Below are 18,992 nucleotides of genomic sequence, written 5' to 3' on the forward strand. Positions count from 1 at the left end.
GACATTATGTTGAGAAACAAAAGGAGAAATATTGTATGGTCTCTTTTAGAAAATAATTATAAGAAAATTGGAGCCTGGATTGTAAGGTCTTATAGCAGTCACATTTATTCCTGAGCTTTAAGTGTTATTTTTAAATTCTGAGATGCTGGGTATATGTGTATTACTAGTACTTCCCTGGAACTTTGGGTACCTGTATGACACTTGAGACTGAGATTGGGAATTCTACAGCTCTGAAAGTCAGCATTTCTACACAGCAACTGTTAAAGAAGCTGAAAAGGGATCAGGCTTCAGTTAGAGGTAAGAATGAAGCTGATCTGGTTGGGACTAAGGTAAATCAGAATACAGGATAAAGGATGACACGTCTGTATTTTAGAACTTCACCTATTCTATGACACAAAAGAAGAGAGATTTATTTTGTCTAAAACCTAAATTTTTGTGGCACACAATCTAGCTCAACCTGTCTGGCCAGTTCAATTAAACAACCTAAGCACATGGAGCTTAGAATTGGTAACAAGGTCTTGCAATTGTGTACAGCTTAATGTAATACCTGGACACATTCCACAGTATGTTGGGCCAATAATTTAAAAATATTGCGAAGTTCTTTGAGGGATTGGAGAAAAAATATGGAACTGTTGCTCTTTCCCACTAGTTAAATCCCTGATACTCTCTCAAACATTAGAGACTCCCAAGTTAATATGTCAAGCCTTTGATCTTGAGTCTTGCTCATCTATAATGGAGAAGCTAAACCTACTTATAAAAATGCCTGAGAGTTACTTCTAGAGAACCTCTTTTGTTGCTCAGATATGGCCTCTCTCTCACTAAGCTGAACTCTGCAAGCAAAATCATTATCCTCTCCCTTACTTATGACATAATACCCAGGGTTGTAAGTCTCCCTGGCAACATGGGACAAGACTCCCAGAGCTGAGCCTTGTCTGGCACTGTGGAATTGACTGCCTGACCAAAAGGGGGAAAAGAAATGTAACAAAATCAAAAGGAAAATAAAAATGTAACAAAATCAGTGGCTAAGTGATTTCAAATAGAGTTCAAGAGACCATTCTGAAGGCTACTCTCATGCAAGCTTTAGATATTGCTAATTGCTCTATCTGAGGGTCTATAAAAGTTGTACTCACTTAGTTTATTTTTAGAAACCTAAAACCTCCAGGTGTTTCCTAAGCCAGATAAGCCCTGAAACCCAGAGTTAACAGTCTCTCTAAGAGCATTAACCAGTTCCATCCTCCTACCCCATAATGTCAACATCCTTTTTCAACAAGAAGAAGTTAGAATGGCCACTGTCCAAATATCCCTAAAGAGTGGGAGAAGGATCAAAGGAGAAGGAAGAGTTAGAACAAAGAAGTCAGGATTTACCAAATGAATATGACTGCTGAATCATTTATATTGATATTTCTTTCTAGTCTCCAGTATCTTAGAGTAGCTGAAAGAAACAACTGAAATGGTGGTACTGTAACCCCTACCACACTCTAAAATTTGTTCTAAAACTAGTTATAAAATGTACTTTGAAATTTATCACTTATTTGCATATTTTATATTTCACAATAAAAATGTTAAAAAATAGAATAGGAAAAATAAATAAAGAAATAAATTGAGACATACAGGATGGCAACAGAACTAGAAACACAGACAAACACATAATAAATGGCTTCTTAATATGACATCTCCTGCATATGATAAAGTAATATTATCCAGCCATTATGGACACCCCATAAATCCACACCATGCATTTAATAGAGTTTCAACAAAATATACTAACATAATTCAATAGGGAAAGGATTTTCCAAAAAAAATTGTGCTGAAAAAACTGGATATTCACAAGGGAAAAAAAAGTGAAATGTGAACCATTCTAGAAAGCTAATTTTAGATCAATTATATTCCTAAATGCTAAATCTAAATGTATAAACTATCTTTTAAAAAAAATGACCCAGAAACTGTATCTTTGAATCCTGTAATAGTAAGACATTTCCCAGAACACAAAATATACTAACATAAAACTAAAAACTAATGGATTAGGCTTGAATAAAATTAAAAATCACTGTTCATCAAAAAGCACCATTAAGAAAACAAAATGCATGCCAAAAACTTGAAAAAAAAAAACATTTGCAATAAATAAATGCAGTCTTACAGAGCAATAATCAAAAGAAAAACAACCCAATAAATAGGGGGAGGGGAGGTCAAAGACTTGAACACTTCAAATGACAAAATCACGAGTTACCTCTTCTTACTTGGTAGAATGGTTAAAATTTTAAAGATTGGCAATTGCAAGCGGTAACAAAGACGTAAAGCAAATGGAAGGCTCATACACTGCATGTGGAAATATGAAATGCTGAAATCACTTTGGAAAAACCACTTGGCCATTTCTTATAAACTTAAACATATGCCTAATCTTTGAGCCAGAAATTCCACTCTTAGGTCATTGCCCAGGAGAAATAAAAGTCTATGTTCACAAAATAACTTGTACAAAAATAAGAATGTCCAGGATATCTATAAGGGTCCACAACTGGAAACCAATCAAATGTTCAGCAGTGGGTTAATGCATAAAGAATATGCTGTACATCCCTATAATGCAATGTTACTCAGCAAAATGGAGATACAAACTATTGATGGGTACAACAAGAATAAATCTCAAGTGAAAACTTCCAGCTACAAGAGTATATGCAGTCTGAGTCCATGTGTATAAAGTTCTAGAACAGGCAGAACTGAGTTATGGTGACCTATGGATACGTGGAGGGATTGACTGGCAAGTGGAATAAGGAAACTCTCTAAGTGATGGAAATGTGCTTTGTCATTATCATGGCGGTTATACAGGTGTTTACCAATAAGATATTGAATTTTAGTGTTTGTAAATGTATCAGTAGATGTAAGGTAGCCACAAGTGGCTCAGGTCCACCACATCTGCACTGTCTTCATTATGGAAAACTGTAAACACAATACCAGATGACAGAAGAATTAGTAAATATGTAGTACAGTGTGCAATTAAGTGATTAATATAGTGAAAATGAATGAACGATTATAGTATACACATCAACACGAATGGGTTTTTCAAACATAATGAGAGAAAAAACTATTTCATAAGAATGCATGCATTATGAGTTAATTTATTTAAAGTTATAAAGATAAGAAAATCCAAACAGTATCTTGTTTGAACCTATCTGTTAGGAAGAAAAACAAAGGTATGATAGACAGAAATGCAGATTGATGGCTTCCTTAGGGCATGGAAGAAGATGATGGGATATGTGTGAGTCCCTCAAGGAGCTTCAGAATTATTGGCAATAATCTATTTCTTAAAACAGTGAGAAGCAAAAGGGTATTTTTATTATTTAATTGAGTTTACAGAGTAACCCTTATATATAATATTTTATTTACATAGAATATATGATAAAGAAAGAAAGTTAGAAATATATGAGAACATTATTATAGCATATTATAATGATAGCATGTATTTCTAAAGGGTCAAAAATAAGGATGTATGCGTATGTCATTTATGAATTCCATAATGCCTGTAGCAAACAATATTTTCCAAAGATGGTCATAACAGTATCTTTCATCTCAGATACTCTTTCTATAATGTGAACTATGCTATTTTTATAACGTGATCATACCATTTGCTCACTGACAGGCAGAGTCGAAATTCCTTCATTTAAATATAGACAGAACTTTGTTTTACCTCAGTCAATGGCATGAAGTGGAAATCAACCCTTGCATCTTGAAAAACTAGGTTATAAACAGTAATAGAGCTTTTACCTGGCTCTTTCTCTCTCCAGATGCTTGGTCTTGAAACCTATCCACCACGGTGACAAAAGGTACATGGTGAGGCTATGTGTAGATGCTCCAGCTGATGGCCTCAGTTGAGGGCCCAGGCACCATCCAGGATCAACAGCCAGACATGTGGATGAGGAAGCCTTTGCGATGACTCAGGTCCAGCCACGATTTAACTGCAACTGTATGAGACACCCAAGTGAGAACTGCCTAACTGAGCCCAATAAGCATCCAGACACATGCAAGATATTAGTAAAATGATTGTTGTTGTTCTAAGCCACTAAGTTTTGGTGTGATTTGTTTGTTAACCACCATTCCTTACCTCCTGGTATACTGCAGTCACACAAGGCTTCCAGAGAACCCCTCCTTTGCTGGACTCAGCCCTGTACTGCTCAGTAGAACACCAAATCTGACCCTTCTCTCTCTAACCACTGAACCCTTTCATTGTAATAACTTAAACTCATGGTCTGTGACATCCACTCAATATCTTCCCTTAAATTCTAGCCCATATAAACTTTGTTGAAACTTCTTAAGAAAAGATAATGACTATTCTTACACACATGCACACATCATATGTACTGCTTACTCTTTCTTGCTAATTTCAGATCTTTGTGCCTTCTTCCTTGGAAACAAACAAAAAAATTACTTCTTGGTTGTATTAAATTAGGGCATCCACTATTTCTTTTTCTGTAAACTGGTAACTCCACCATTCATTAAAGATGCTGGTGAGCCTGAGATATTGTGTCTTTCTCCAGCCCTAGTCCCTCATTATTCTTGATCAGTTTAATATGCCTGTAGACAATCCATTCAAAAACCTAATTGACCTGTCTCTCAATACCTCAATCTCCATAATTCCAACCATTTTTCCTACCCAACCTAGAAATACTAATTACTAAACCAGGTAATAGCCTCCAAAATTCTTTGTTTCAGACTGAGATTTTCTGATCACTTTCTCCAAACTTTCCAGTTTACTCTCTGTACTACTTTGATTCCAGCAATTTTTTGAGCTCCACTGCAAACTTTCCATTGTCAATGAACCATCTCATATTTCTCTCTATGACAACTCTAAATTCCATGATTCTTCATTATAATGACTGTCTTTTTCACATTGTCACCTTTCTTAACTTCCAGTTTATTTGCCTAGCAGAAAAATCTCTATTGTCCACAGTGTACATGTGCTTTCCTCATCATTTTCATTCTCCCACTGTCTGAAACATAAATTCACCCCTTTTCCTCTGCAGTGTTTCTTTTCCTACTCTTACTTCAAAGGGAGAATATCAACCAGAAGTCTACTTCGTATCTTGTAACCACCAAATTCACCAGATTTATTTTACCTCTATTTTAATTCTCTACTGGAAAAATGGATAAACTTCTTCTAACATCTGTCTGTTTTATATTCTCTCTCATCTTCTCATAACATTTGTTCTGTCATTTATCACTCCTTCTCTATTTCAAATCATTATTTTTTTCACTATAGAGTAATTCCCTTAGACATACAAATGAACTGAAATGTATCACATATGATTTAAAATCCCCCATTGTCTCCACATCTCCCACCTACTGCTACCTATTTTTTAGGACTCCTGTGTATGTTAAAATCCTTCCATGAGTCATCTGAACCTGTTGTGTCCGCTTCCTCAACTCACATCCTCTCTTGAACTCAGGACGCTAGGGTTTCTCTCCCAACACTGCAAAAACCATTCTTTCATCTCACTTCACATCTCAGGAAGCTTTGGCAGAGATGACCAAATTATCCCACAAATTATTAAATACTTCCTTCTGGAAACACTGTCCCTGAAGTACAGAGAGCAGGAAAGAGACATGAAATCAAAGAAGTACCCAGGATATCAATTATTTGGGGCTTTTGGTCACCTTTGTACTCTAGTTTCTGCACACAGAAATCATTCAATGAATATGTTTTAAGTAACTAATAAATAAATGAATAAATAATTTCCTTCAGTGATTTTGGGAACTAAGGAAACATTTGGTTTAGAAAAAAAACTCTAATAGAATATACAAGACCAAGAATTGTTACTTCAAGTCCCTGTATGTGGCAGCTACAATATATTTTAGTGTCTTCATATGAGGGTTACCTAATTTTCATGCCAATAAAACTTATAGCTATAAAGATGTGTGGGTAACAGAGCCAATTTCTGAGTGCTAATCAAATCTAAGATCAATATCTTAGAAAACAATTGAAAGCACTGGAACATCAGATGCTAGATTAAATTCAGATACCATGCAGACTCAGATAGGTTATTATTTTTTTTATGGTTATGTTATTGTTACTAAGATGGATATTTACTGGAAGGAAGAGTAGATAGCCTATTCCAGAGAATAGCTAATAAACTACACCATGAGAGGATAATGAGACAAAATAGTAACTACTGAAGTTAGGAATGAGAGCGTGGACTCATGCTGATTCACGTAGCGTATAAAGTATTATCCGACTTGTGTGGCGGATACTCTCACTCGGATACATATAAAGACAGCACCTCTCCCGACATGTCAATTGGAGCACGGGTGACTACCATGAAATAAACTACTCAAAACACTCAAAGCCTTATAGGGATGTACATTATATAGAAAATGTTAACTAAAAGTACAGGTAAGAAGCAACCATACTCCAGTAAATACAAAGCAAAATAAGACCCTAAGGTCAGACCCTCAAACACCTGGATAGCTCAGAATCCAATGAGCATGCTGAGAAAGCTGATGGCTTTCCATGAGACAGTATAACAAACCATATGTGGATAGCACAGATCCAGGCCACATACCAAATAACCTTCAAAACACAAGCAAAAGCAAAGAAAGATAAGGACTTTATCTACTAAAGAAAATTATCTGAGCTTTGATAGGATGCTACATGGAAACATAGCAGATGTCCCTGATGAACTGAAAATTCATTAAGTCAAAAGCAGCACAATTTACAAAGGGACACAACATGTAGGGAGGCCTCAAAAGTTATCCAGTAAAGTATAAGATATACAAGAAACAAATGACAAAATGGTTGAAGTCTTACCTTATCTGTAATTGCTTTTCAGGTGAATGGATTAAGTGCTCCAGCACAAAGACAAAGGTTGGCAGAACGGACTGAGAAGCATGATCCAACTTTATGCTATTTTCAAGAGACTTACCTTAGACACAAAGACACAAATGGGTACAAATTAAAGGACAGAAAAAAGTATATTGTATGCAAATAGTAACCAAAAGAGAGCTGGGGTCAGAGAAAGTAGACTGTAGGTCAAACTATGTTACAAGATGCAAAGAAGGACACTATATATGAATAAAAGAGTCACTCCAACAAGAAGGCACAATAATTACAAATATATATGCATCTAATAACAAAGAACCAAAATGCATGAAGGAAATGGTGACAAAGTTGAAGGGAAAAATAGACTTGTTCTACAGTAACAATTGGAAAGTGTCTATCACTTTAAATAATAAGTAGAAAATTTAGATAGAAAATCAATAAGGAAACAGAGGAATTGAACAATACCATAAACAAACTAGACCTAGCAGACATATATACACTACTCCACCCAACAAGAGCAAAATACACACCCTTTTCACATGCATATGGATCATTCTCTAGTGTAGAACATCTTTTAGGCTACAAAACAAATATCAATAAATTGTAGAAGATTCTATTCATGCGAATAATCTCCTCTAACCACAGTGGAATGAAACTAGAAATCAATAACAGATGGAAAACTGGAAAATTCACAATTCTATGAATGTAAACAACATAAACAACCAATGGGTCAAAAAAAAAAAAAAAAAAAGAAAGAAACCAAAAGGGTAGTGAGAGAATTTTTAAAGTTGAATGAAAATACAACCTACCAAAATCTGTTGGATACAGCAAAGGCAATGCTGAGAAGAAATGTAAAATTTGAATCTACATTAAAAAAAATAAAAAGAAACACGCCCCTTGACTACTCCTTAACAGTAAAGGTGTTCAACTCTTTGAGGGGAGTTTAAGGCTGACTAGAACAGAGAGACAGAGGGGAGAGAAAAAAAAAATGAAGACACCCTTGAACAGAGACAGTTAATCAAGTTCGGGTGGGCCTGTGTCCAGCACAGACACCTTGCCTGGGGGCTAATCACTTATGGGAAACCCCCAGTGGCAGATGACCCACCTGGAGCCAAACCACCCCCACCTGAATGTGCTATCTGCAGAGAAGGGTAGAACCAGGCAATCTACCCAAATGCACTGTCTACCATGAGGCACTGCCCTAGAGAGAAAGGAGGGGAAAAGAAAGCACCAAAAAGAAGGAGGGAGGAAAGTAAAGCTAATCTATAAAAGCAAGTGGCTCCACGTTGTCTCCCTGTCTGTCTTCTTTCATCTTTTCTCGTGAGAGTGCCCACATGCCATCTCATAGGTGTACCAAATAAATTTCTGCCTGCTTAAAAATATATATATATATCTCAAATCAATAACCTAAATTTACTTCTTGAGGAACTGGAAAAAAAGAAGAGAAGTAAATTAAACCTAAAGTTAGCAGAAGGAAGGAACTAATAAAGATTAGAGCAGAGAGAAATGAAACAGAGAACAGAACATTGGAGAGAACCAAAGAAAACACAAGTTGATTCTTTGAAAAAATCAATAGAATAGGAAAACATTTAGCTAGGGAGGCAAAAAAAAAAAAAAAAAAAAAAAAAAAGAGACAGGACACAAATAAAATCAGAATTGAAAGAAGGAACATTGCTACTGATCTTGGAGGAGTTAATAAGGATTATGAGAGAATACTATGAGCAATTGTAAATCAACAAATCAGATAATTCCTAGAAACACACTAGTTATCTAAACTGACCCAAGAAAAAAACAGAACTCTCAGCAAACCTACAACTGGTAGAGATTAAATCAGTAAACACAAACCTCCCATCAAAGACAAGTCCAGAACCAGAGAGCTTCACTGGTGAAGTTAGAAAACTTTCAGGGGGCAAATGACCTAGGAATCCCACTTTCATCCAAAAGAATTGAAAGCAGGGATTCAAGCAGATATTTGTGCTGAAGTGTTCATAGCAGCATTGTTCACAGTAGCCCAAAGGTAGAAGCAACCCAAGTGTCCGTCAATAGATGAATGGATAAACAAAGTGTGGCATATATATACAAGTGGAATATTATCCAGAAATAAAAGGGAATGAAATTCTGATACATGCTACAACATGGATGAATCTTAAAAAACATTAGGATGATTGAAATGAGCCAGGCACAAAAGTAAAATTATTGTATGATTATGCTCATATGAAATACCTAGTATCAACAAATTAGAGTAATTCAGAAGAACATAAGGAAAGACAGAGAAAAATGAACAGGTTGGAATTTTTTAGATGGTTATGAAGAAATGGCATAAATAAAGCAGAAATTAATGGAAATAAAACAAAGCTCTTAATGCAACACTATTGAAGGAAGGTTCGACCAATTGGGGCCCCACTTGTCCCCCAACATTAAAGACCCCTAAATAAGTCCACTTATTTGCCCCAGTTTGGAAGAAGTTTTAAAGCCTGAAGACAAATATGACAATTAAAAACCTAATCTAGAATTTTCTTGGGCACTGCTTCAACAGATTAATCAAGGTAAAGATTTGATGATTGATGGAGGGACCAAGGTCTCTTGGCTGTTGACCCCCAGGGGGCCTGAGGCCTTATGCACTTGTGTGGGTAAAAATGGCTGGAGGTGTGGGAGAAAAGGAGCTCCTTGATACAGAAACACAATGCATTCTCATTCCAAAACTGGCTGTGAAGCCTTTCAGAGGCTAGGGTTAGATGGGCAGGATATGGATAATGGATAATGTAAGGTGAAAGTTTAGAGGAAATTTGGAATTTGGGGGGCAGGTTTTGTGGGAAGTAGCTGCATGCCTTTCACCTGAATGTGTTATAGGAATGGACTTCATGTCTATTGGGAAACTTTTCCTCTACCTAGTACTGTAGAACAGAAGGCATGTAAGTCTGTCCTAAGACCAGTTTTTATTGTGCATGCTAAATGGGCACCTCTATAACTGGCCAAACTCACACTAATTGTTAATTTAAAGCACTGTTGGATACCTGGCTGTCTAAATGAAATTATCGCCTTACTCAGTGACATACTAGAAGCTGAAGGGCAGTTATAAATTACATGTCTATATGATAGCCCCGTGTTACCCATGAAAAGGTAGATAAAAATTCGTGGAGACTAACAGTATATGACCAAGGTCTGAATAAAATTCTGCTGCCTATAGCTCAGCAGTCCTTGATATGGTTTCAAAGTTAAAAAAAAAAAAAATACAGCAGGCTAAAGGAGACCAGTGATTGAGCTCACAAATGCCTTTTTCCCTATCTCAGAAAAGCAACAGCAGCTTGCTTTCGCGTGGGAAAGATCCCAGTTTACATTTACTGAGGTGCCACAGGGTTATCTGATTTCACCAACTTAGTCTCATGGTTTGGTTAAAGGAAGGTTGAAGTTGATGCAAGTATTGAGCATAATACTGCACTACACTGGTGATTTCATGATAATATCAGAAATTGAAGAGCAAACTGGAAGTGACTAAAACAAAGTGGTGACTACCATGCTCAACAGCATGGTTAATAAATCCAGTTAAGGTTCCAGGGCCTGCCCAGATGAAAAAATTCTTAGAAATAACCTGGGCAAGAGCTACCCATGAAATTCCATTAGTGATTCATAATAAACTTCTGTTGTTACCTACATCTAAAATTACACAGAAAGCCTAGAGTCCTGGTTGGTTTACTTAAATTTTGGAGAGCTCATATTCCACATCTGGGAATATTGTTTGCTCCTATCTATAAAACTACCTTTAAGAACGCTGCATTTGAATGAGGACTTGAGCAAAATCAGAACATGTTTAAGTTGCAAAAAAGAAAAAAAACTGCACTGTTTTTTTGTATGCCTCTGGGTTCTTATGATTGGCATTCAGATGACTTTGGAGGTGTCTGCCACATGTACTTATGCATATTGGGGCTTATGGCAAAAACCTGTGAGTGTCACCCCCTGGCGATTGCTGGGATTTTCAACTAGAAAATTTCCAATTGCCATAGCACAATATACACTATTTGAGAGACAATTACCAGCTTGCTATTGTGCATTAATTGCAACTGCCCCTGTGACTGAAGGACAGAAAATAATCCTGAAACGTGAAACACTGATGGTCTTGGATGATGTTAGAGACACAGTCTAATAAAGAAGAGAGTGCACAAAGAGTTCTATAACAAAATGAAAATGGTTTATAAAGAGTATGCTAGTGGAGGAATGCAATGAGACATCCATCATATCCACAAACAGGAAGACTCTTTTCCCACAGGACTGAGTTTGGAGTTGCCGAGGAGCCACTGGAACCTATTGTCACATGAACAGTGCCTCATGAATAGCTCTCTATTAACCAAAAAGAGCTGCTTTGTTTACATATGGCAGTTTCAAGGTAAAGGGATAGTATCCAGTTTGGAAAGTCATAACATTGAGACTGCTGGATGGAAACAGTGATTGCAGGAAGTTAAGAATAAATCAGCTCAATGGGCTGAATTGCATGCTATTTTTCTTGCAGTGATGGAAGAATCAAACAATGATAACAGTTTGTACTGACCCATGGATAGTGGTCATATGGTCGATGGGCAGCAGAAATCTAGACTACTAAAGGGATACCAGGATGGAGTATGGCCCTGCAGAAATCACTCTGGGAAGTTAAGGGGTACATTAAAGTAGGACAGAAGAATTCCCAGCCACATTCAGAATGTGATTGGAATAACCAAGTAGATCTGTTGTTGGCTTTCTCTCTTGGATCCATGAAATGAATGGACATGGGGTGCTGATGCAATGCAGAGATAGGTTGAATCTAGACATATTTATCTTCTACCTTCTGAAGCACAAAATGCCAACAAGAACTGTTCTGTCTGCCAACAAGAAAGACAGAGACTGCAGATGATTATGGAAAAGATTACAGGGAAGAAGCCCTCAGTACACATGCACATATGGTTTATATAGCTGGTAAATCAATTGCATAGCCCTGGGGATTGGGAGTGGGGGTTGCAAATGGACCCCGAAAGAATTAGATGCTTGCTGTGAACTGGTCTTTGCATGCCTGGTAGTAGATGCAAATGGTCAAATACTCCAAAAAGATTGGAAAAGAAGATGCTGTGTCAATTGGGGCCACAGAGTTACATATCTTCAGACCTAGGGACACATTTCATATCTCATGGTGTCCAGTAGTGGTCCAGGAGATAGCACATCAAGTGGACTTGCCACATTGCATACCATCCTTGGTGTGATGACTTAATAGAAAATTGGGAAAAAAGTTGAAAAATGTATTGTCTAAAATAAGGGGAGATAAAGGCATGAAGAGCTGTGAGTGTGCTCACATTCAACATCAGGGAAGCTAAAGGAGGGTTGCCATTAGAGAGACACCTCCACTTTTGTGAAAGATCTGGGGGAAATGGGGTGGGTGAAGATACTCATGCAGCCATACAATTTTCCTCCACATCCGCTTCACTTTCTATGTTCCTACCTGAGGCTGTGGTCCCAGGACCAGGTATGAATTGTGGATTCTGGAAGCAGGCATAATACCTGAGCAAAAAATGGTAACTCTTCTTTTAAACCTTTATGTCAGAATTCTTGAAGTCCTAATAGGGAGGTTGGTGCATTTCCCTCATCTGGCACAGTTGGGGCTGACATTGAATGTGGCTGCCCTGCTTAGAGCCAAGATGGGTCTCGTGCTCTCTGCCTGTGTACCTACCTTCTGGGAATGGGAGAGGACGGAGGGGGAGAGACACTTGCTTCACCGATCTTGCTGCCAGCAACCTGGACCAGCACAGCAGCTGAATTTAATATCCCTTCCAAATACAGGAAAGTGTGGGTAGAAATAAATGACAAACAGAGAGAAGAAGAAGAGATTAATAGCTGAGGGTACAAATACAAGTAAATGGATTATACAATAGAGGGAAACCAATATTATATTAAAGTCTTGAGAGAGGCTCAGCGCAAGAGAATAATATTACCTCTTGGAACAATTATGCTAACAAAACTATAGAAATTATTTGGATTCCACCAATAATCTATGAATGTCCTTTTTCTGTCCCAGTAAGTAATCCAGGATCTCACATACTTTTACGTGCTGTATCTCCTTTGTCTTCTCCAGTCTATGACAGAAGTCTTTCCTTATGTTTTCTTGTTTTTCATGACCTTAACATTGTCAAGAACACTCTCAAGCATTTTGTAGAATGCTCCTCAATTTGGGGTTGTCTGATATTTTCTCATATTGGGTTTATACATTTTCAGCAAGAATACCATAGATCCAATGTGCCCTTCTCAGGGCATCATATATGGGAGTTCACAAAAATGTTTGCTCTCTCCATTCATTCATTCTAGGCTGTTAGCACCAAAGTAACAATTGCTACCACTTAAAAAGGCCATTCTTGTAAATGTCCATCAGCTATAAACCACAAAATAATCCATTCAGATGTTCATATAAAATAACAATCCTCAAAATAGGTTTTCTTATTGGCCAAACAATTTTCTTATTTATCATCAATTATCATGGCCAGCCAGTTTCCCTGTGTGGTAGTTAGATTCAGTTGTCAACCTGGCCAGGTGAGCATACCTAGTCTTGTTGCTGCGGGCACAAGCCAATGGTACGTGAACCTCATCTGTTGCTAATTACATCTGCAGTCGGCTAGGAGGCATGTCTGCTGCAATGAGTGACGTTTGACTTAACTGGCTGGTGCTTAAATGAGAGAGCGCAATGTTGCACAGCCTAAGTAGCTCGGCATTCCTCATTTCAGCACTCACAGCTCAGCCCAGGCCTTTGGAGATGCAGAAAGAAGTCACCCCTGGGAAAGTTGTTAGAACCCAGGGGCCTGGAGAGAAGACCAGCAGAGACCATCCTGTGCCTTCCACATAAGAAAGAACCTCAGTGGAAAGTTAGCTGCCTTTTCTCTGAAGAACTAATAAAATAAATCCCCTTTTATAAAAAGCCAATCCGTCTCTGGTGTGTTGCATTCCGGCAGCTAGCAAACTAGAATATCCTGGGACCCCTTAAATGAGTATACAAAGAAGGTCAAATTTGCTTCTAATCTGTTCTTCATATGAAAAGAAAATAATCCAGAAATATTTAAATAATATGTAAGCTCTAGTTCACTTCCTTTTCAACATCACCCAATGGCCAACTTGATTATGTCCTGCCTATTGGCATGGATCCAAAGATGGAAATAAAATAAAGAGAAAATAAGTAATTAAGGCAGGTATTAAAGAAGAAACAAACAAGAGAATCTGGCCTCAAAAGAAGCATAATCATGAAAACTGAAAGGAGTCATTTTTTTTTTCATTCATACCATACCCCTTACCCCTCCCTTTCATTGATCACTTGCATTTCAATCTACTAAATTTATTTTAACATTTGTTCCCCCTATTATTTATTTAGTTTTAATCCATATGTTTTACTAGTCTGTCGATAAGGTAGATAAAAGGAGCATCAGGCACAATTGCACAGTCACATTGCGAAAGCTATATCATTATACAATCATCTTCAAGAAACAGGGCTACTGGAACACAGCTCTACATTTTCAGGCAGTTCCCTCCAGCCTCTCCATTACACCTTAACTAAATAGGTGATATCTATTTAATGCGTAAGAATAACCTCCAGGATAACCTCTCGACTCTGTTTGGAATCTCTCACCCATTGACACTTTATTTTGTTTCATTTCGCTCTTACCTCTTCTGGTCAAGAAGGTTTTCTCAATCCCTTGATGCTGAGTTCCAGCTCATTCTAGGATTTCTGTCCCATGCTGCCAGGAAGGTCCACAACCCTGGGAGTCATGTCTCACATAGAGAGGCAGGGAGGGCAGTGAGTTTGTTGGTCATGTTGGCTGAGAGAGAGAGAGGCCACATCTGAGCAATAGAAGTTCTCTTGGGGGTGACTCTTAGCCCTCATTTTGAGTAGGCTTAGCCTATCCTTTGCAGGGCTAAATTTCATATGAACAAAACCCAAGATTGTGGGCTCAGTCTATTGCTTTGATTGTCCCCACTGCTTGTGAGAATATCAAGAATTCTCCACTTGGGGAAGTTGAATTTTACCCCTTTCTCACCATTCTCCCAAGGGGACTTTGCAAATACTTTTTTATTCACTGTTCAGATCATACTGGGATTTATCGGGGCATCACTCTGGACAAACCTACAAAATCTCATGCCCTACTCAAGGTGGAAGGAGCCATTTTAATATAATAAATCAAATTTAAATGAGGTTAAATAAATCATTTCTTATGAATCAGAGACTAGGCTTTATTCACACAATCTTTTTTGATTCCTTCTAGATGTATGTATATTTACTTTAGAGGGCAAAGTATTGAAAAAAACAGGGTTTATTATTGTTCACAGCACTGTTTCAGACCACATAACATGACACGGACCTTGTCTAATGGAAGCTGCTGTAGATGACATTTCCAACATGACGTGGAACTCACATAAAGTTTCCTATGGAAAGGAGTTCATGAATCATTTACAACAGTAGGAATTAAATATGAAGAGAAATTATTGAAAACTAGGAAATTAGCCAGACCAAAAATATCTACTTGAACAAGTTCCTCTAACATGTTTTCCAGCATTGGCTTTGACGTCTCTGAAACATTGAATAAATATGGAAGTTGTCTGCCAAGCTACCTGATTGCGGCTGATTGCCCAATATTTACAGAAGAGCAAGGTTTCTAAGTGGAGGAAAATGCATCTTTTGTTTTTATTCACACGTCATCAAACTCAATGGGAGATTTTAAAATCCTTTCAAGCCTGCTTCCAGCAGGAACTGCATTTTATGCTAGAAACATCTTTTTAATAGAGTGGCACAGGCTACAGAGAAAAGAACAAGCATAAACATAAATCAAAGTAAGGTCATTAGTAAAAATGTCCCATCAAAAGACTGAACATCACTTTGAAAGATGAAAGAAATGGAGAGTACATGCATCGCAGACAGAAAAAAATAATAAATAAGAAAATCAGTAAAGAGTTGAAGGCTCTTTGGAAGCCAGTTAGGAGAGATTGTGTATGTGTGTAAATTTGCACATATATGTGCTATTTTGAAGCTGTTATGTACCCTGGAAAAGGCCATGTTCTTTTAATGCATTCCTTGTAGGTGGGAACTTTTGCTTAGATTATTTAGTTGAAATGTGACCCAGACCATTCCAAGTGGGTCTTAATCCTTTTACTGGAGTCTTTTATAAGAGGACAAAGTATATGCAGAAAAAAATACCAGGGAGTGCAAAGCAAAGCCCTGGAGAAGCTAGGAAAGGATCCACAGAAGTTCAAAGAGGAAGCCACTAGGCCTAAAGTTGAAAGCAATGAAACCTGGGAGAAAAGGACCAGCAGATGCTGTCCACGTGCCTTCCTATGTGGCAGAGGTGTCCTGGATGCCAGCAGCCTACCTTCAGAGAAGGTATCATCCTGTTGATGCCTTATTTGGGATATTTCATGACCTAAGAACTATAAATTATAAATTAATACATCCTCATAGTAAAAGGTAACCCATTTCTGGTATATTGCATCCCAGCAGCTTTAGCAAACTGAAATAATATATGAAATTCATCATGTTTCAGGAGTCAGATAAAAAAGACAATGCTGGAATTTCCTTGCTTTGAATGTTAAGTGTCTCCATGTTGGATTCAATTGTATAACCTACTCTGATTGTTCCAAATGGCAAAAGATCTTTCATGATGAGAATGCCAGAATCAGTGTGAAGAGTGAGAAGTGATGGGGGCAGTCACAAAACCCAAATCCTTCCCATGGGAGCATGTGAGGTAATATGAAAATGCCATCAGAAAAGTGAGGTGAAAGAAATATCTAATGGAAATGATACTGAAGGAAAGGTTCATGGCATCATAGGACTCTCATTATGAAGGAAGATGTACTGGCCACAGTGGATATTGGAAGCAAGATGGAAACAAAATTCAGGTTCAGGAAGGATTTCCTGGTCTCGTATTCACATCCTCTAAACAAGCACCTGGCTTCTATCCATTAATAGATGTGATTCTCACGTTGCTTGAGGTCCATTTACAGAGCAGTCATCCTCTCTACTTAAATGCATTTACATTTGGGACTTGTATTTGAAATAAATACTTTAGATACAAATTCTAATTCTCCTCTGCTATTAACTAAAATCCACATGCAGGGAGAAGAAACAAGAAACTCAAAGTCTGATGGGCAATGACTCAGTCCCCTGTCTCTTTAATACTTTGATGTTACAAATGTTTTTAGTACAAGTCTGGATGGAATATATTTGTGGAAGTGGTTAGCAGTTTGAATAATACATCTGGAGTCTCTCCTGAAAACTTATTTTTTTCTTTGTGGTCAAGTTTCTTGTGCCACAAGAAAGCTGGAGAGGGGAGCAATGACCCGAAGGAATTATAGGCAGTTCTGAGAGGGGAGGGTTGAGTGGGAAATTCATCATGCATTAAATGAAACTGGTAACTTGTGAATGGTTTCAGAGTGACCATAGACAGTGCCGTAAAATTTATAAAGCACTTTCAGGACACATACTAATTACTAATACTAATAATTACTAATACTAATTACCATCTTGCTCTGGTAATACTGGGACAGTGGGCTTATTCCCACAGTCACCTTTACATGTTGAGACATGTTACTTTGTCTCTGTTACAGTTTTGTTACAAACTCTGTAACAAAACAGCTTTGTTATTGTTTCCTGTACAGTTCATGAAGAGAGCAGTGACTGCTAGGGATGTGTATTTCAGGACAGTCTCAGGGGACCATGGAATTCCAAGGGCAGTGATGCGCCTGGGAAGTCCTCCTTCTCTGACACTCTGCTATGGAGAATGTGCCAATCTTTTCTGTGAAATGTTTGAGATCTGCTTCCGTAAAATATACAATACACGAACGGTTTGAAAGATACACACCATAACTCTGGAATTGACTAGTGAGCCATGCATTGGTTGGTTAGCACTGCCAGAATGCAATATACCAGAAATAGAATGGTTGTTTTAAAGGGATTTTAAAGGGAATTTATTAAGTTATAAGACCATAAAAATGTTCAAACTAAGGCATCCAGAGAAAGACATCTTGACTCAAGATGAGCTGATGTCTATCATATGGGAAGGCACGGGGCTGGCGTCTGCTGGTCCTTGTTCCTGGTTCTGTTGCTTCCAGCTTCAGATGCTAGTGGCTTCCTCTCTAAGCATCTGTGGGCCTTCACTCATCTCCTGTAGAACACGACTGTGGGTTCTGACTTGATTAGCATCTTATGGGAAGGCACATGGTGATGTCTGCTGGGTTTTAAATGTCTCTGCCTAGGGATCTGCTGTCTCTGTCATCACAACAAGCATCTCCAAACTTCTCTGTCGGCGCTGAACTTCCTCCAAACTGTTTCCAGTTTTAAAGGATTCCAGTAAACTAATCAAGACCTATCTTGAATGGGTGGAGTCACATCTCCATCTAATCAAAAAGCCACACCCATACTTGGGTGGGTCACATATCCATGAAAACTATCCAATCAAAATTTCCACCTCACAATAGTGAATTGGGATTAAAAGAAACGTGGCTGCTCCCACAAGATTGGATCAGGAAAAAGGACATGACTTCTCTAGGGTACATAAAAGCTTTAATCTGGCACAAGCCACTTGAAGGGACTTCTCCTGGCCAAATTCAGACCATTTGAGCTATTTAAAGAAAACAATAATTCTGTGAAAACCCATGAGCTCATAATGAGATTCAGAAGACTCTATTAGAGTATTCTGAGATACATAAAGAAGGCATACAAGGATTTCTAATTTACAGAAATACTGTTTATTGATCGCCTGAGGCCATGGGTATATTACATCAGCTTTGGGTATATTACTAAATCTCAAAACCAAGCATTAAGGATTTGTTGAACTCTATTGAGCATGTGTATTAGTTAGGGCAGACTTAACCAACATAAGAAACAGATCACAAATTTTCAGTGGATTAAAGATCAAGAATTGTATTTCTCCTTTACCTATCAGTCCCAGGTATGCTTCAGGTCAGCAAATGTGGTCTTTCAGGTACCCTTCAAGTATCCATGCTGCTGGCTGCTTTGCCATCTTCAATAAGAAAATCTGAAAGTCTTACTCTGGACCACATTGTCCCTACACACAAAAGTGTGATTTCTGGCAATCAGGCATCTTATGGCTAAGAAGAGGGTGAAGGGCTCCAGGAGGTGGAAGAGGCAGGCTCCCAAGGGCTCGGGTATCCTTTTCTGTGCTTATAGTCAATGTTT

General features: G+C 37.9%; 1 long non-coding RNA gene across 4 annotated transcripts in view; it reads right to left on the reverse strand.

Annotated features, from left to right (window-relative positions):
• The window catches only part of LOC143658952 (uncharacterized), an 81,586-nt gene that overhangs the window by 22,944 nt on the left and 39,650 nt on the right, over positions 1-18,992 (reverse strand). For 2 of the 4 annotated variants that reach the window (XR_013163379.1, XR_013163378.1), the window contains 3 exons: positions 14,469-14,622; positions 12,495-12,591; positions 3,757-3,953 (listed from right to left, as the gene is read on the reverse strand). This is a non-coding gene — a long non-coding RNA (uncharacterized LOC143658952). Of the gene's footprint in view, positions 1-3,756; positions 3,954-12,494; positions 12,592-14,468; positions 14,623-18,701; positions 18,862-18,992 lie in introns of those variants that run through there. The other 2 variants (XR_013163381.1, XR_013163380.1) reach the window with 1 other exon arrangement.

Source organism: Tamandua tetradactyla, chromosome 2, assembly GCF_023851605.1.
Source record: "Tamandua tetradactyla isolate mTamTet1 chromosome 2, mTamTet1.pri, whole genome shotgun sequence".
In the NCBI taxonomy this organism is placed as follows: domain Eukaryota; kingdom Metazoa; phylum Chordata; class Mammalia; order Pilosa; family Myrmecophagidae; genus Tamandua; species Tamandua tetradactyla.